This window comes from Zingiber officinale, chromosome 2B (assembly GCF_018446385.1).
Source record: "Zingiber officinale cultivar Zhangliang chromosome 2B, Zo_v1.1, whole genome shotgun sequence".
In the NCBI taxonomy this organism is placed as follows: domain Eukaryota; kingdom Viridiplantae; phylum Streptophyta; class Magnoliopsida; order Zingiberales; family Zingiberaceae; genus Zingiber; species Zingiber officinale.
Window position 1 is genome coordinate 89957248 of NC_055989.1, and position 2381 is coordinate 89959628.

General features: G+C 39.5%; 1 non-coding gene across 1 annotated transcript; it reads left to right on the plus strand.

Annotated features, from left to right (window-relative positions):
- The first annotated feature begins 1770 nt into the window (after positions 1-1770).
- LOC122049901 lies at positions 1771-1876 on the plus strand. The gene has a single exon (XR_006131148.1). It is a non-coding gene; the product is annotated as a small nucleolar RNA R71 (small nucleolar RNA).
- The last annotated feature ends 505 nt before the right edge of the window (positions 1877-2381 follow it).

Here is a 2381-nt window from a genome sequence, read left to right on the forward strand (position 1 = left end):
CAGACATACTTTTCGTTTTTGTTGGGAGATCTTCTCCCAACATCCTCCACCACATTGTCTCCTTCATTTGGTGGCCTTCCATGAGGATGGAAATTCCATTCCTCAAGTTTATAAATGCTTGTCCTGCTACAAGCATTTAAAAGAGACGAGACATGGTTAGAAATATTAGATAAATCATATTCCAACTTTTCCTTACCAATTACCAAAGAAAGCTTATGGTTTTTGACATCAATTATAGCACCAGCTGTAGCAAGGAAAAGTCTTCCTAATATGATAGGAATCCTAGGGTCCTCTTCCATGTCCAACACGACAAAGTCTGTGGGAATAACATTCCCATCCACCTCTACTGGCACATCTTCTATAATACCCAAAGGGTACCTGCAGGAATGATCAGCAAGTTGAAGTGCCATAGTAGTAAGTTTAATATTTTTGAGACCTAATTTATTACAAATTGAATAGGGAATGAGGCTAACACTCGCCCCCAAGTCACAAAAAGCTTTTTCAAAAAATTCTTTCCCTATGTTGCAAGGAATATAAAAGCTCCCTGGGTCCTTCAGTTTTGGAGAAGTGTTCTTCTCAAAAATATCACTACATTCCTCACTAAGCGCAATGGTCTCGACCTCTCCTCTTCTTCTCTTATTTGACATGAGATCCTTCAGGAATTTGGCAAATCTAGGCATTTGTAGAATAGCATCAATAAGAGGTACCTCTACACAAATTTCCTTAACTTTTTCTAGAAACTTGCCAAATTCTTCATCCTTCTTGAGCATTGTAAGTCTCTGAGGAAAAGGGACAGCTTTGCTCTGATGGTTCAGCGGAAGAGTCTCTTCAACCTCAATGGTACTCTCCTTATTAGCTTGAATCTGATTTTGTATAGGAGGAGAGAGCTCTTCTTCTTTTTGTTTCCCTTTTGAAGCAGTCACTTGGGAGTCTCCCAAGGTCCGTCCGCTCCTAAGCTCAATCCTATTGCAATGCTCCATAGGATTCACATCAGGTTTTCCTGGAAGCTGTCCTGGTGCTCTGGATGATGAGGAAGCTAGTTGGGCAATTTGACTATCCTGGATCTTTTGATGCTTTTCAGAATTATCCATTCTCTGAATGAGCTTTGCTAAATCCTGCTTCATTTCATTCTGACTTGAGATAATTTCTTCAAGCATCTTTTCAACATTTGACTTGGGTAAGCCTTGAGAAGATAGATGTTGAAAATTTTGTTGCCCAGCTTGAAAATTTGGTCTTGCCCCCATAGATGGTCCTTGATCTTGATTGTTTCTGTAAGAAAAATTTGGATGACTTTTCCATCCAGGGTTATAAGTATTTGAGTATGGGTTGCTCTGCCTTTGATTGTAGCTCATGATTGCATCGCATTGTTCAAGTTGATTGATTTGTGCAGTGATAGCTCCCAATGGACATGAGTCATTTGAATGCTCTGAACTCCCACATACTTCACAAGATGTACTAATAGCATTGACCATATTAGCACTAGTCCCCATGTTCTCAAATTTCTTTGTAAGAGCATCCAATTTTGCAGACAAAAGAGTGACTGCATCTACATCAAACTTCCCTGATGCTTTAATTGTTGGGTTTACAGAGGAGTAGCCACCACTTCTTTCATTTGCCCATTGATGATGATTTTGTGCTACACTTTCAATGATTTCTTCGGCTTCATCTAAACTTTTATTCATAAGTGCCCCTCCAGCAGCTGAATCAAGGGACACTTTGGTATGATAATTGATACCATTATAAAAAGTGTGCAACACTAACCATCTTTCCAACCCATGATGTGGGCATTGTCTGAGCATACTATTATATCTATCCCATGCTTCAAAAAGAGATTCTGAGTCAGTTTGCTTGAAGCTTGCAATTAAATTTCTCATATGAGCTGTTTTGCTTGGTGGGTAGAACTTATCAAGAAACTGTTGCTCGCACTGCTCCCAAGTGGTGATGCTATTAGGGGCCAAAGAATTCAGCCATTGCTTTGCCCTATCTCTTAGAGAAAACCCAAATAACAGTAATCTAACTGCATCTGAAGGAACTCCATTCATTTTCATGGTCCCACATATTTCATAAAAGACCTCTAAATGTTGATTGGGGTCTTCATGAGGTCCTCCACCAAATTGGTTCTGCTGCACCATAGATATGATTGCGGGTTTGATCTCAAAGTTATTAGCCTCCACTGAAGGTCTTGAAATACTAGATCGGAAACCTCTTGCATAGGGTGCTGCATAGTCCTTGAGTGGTATATTTGCCATGTTCAAATGTTCCTGTTCTTCAATTTGCCTTTGCAGAATTCTTCTTTTATGGAAAGTTCTATCAATCTCAGGGTCAAAAGGAAAGAATTCCCTTAGATCTTCGCATACACAAGAACAAGATAACAATTGACA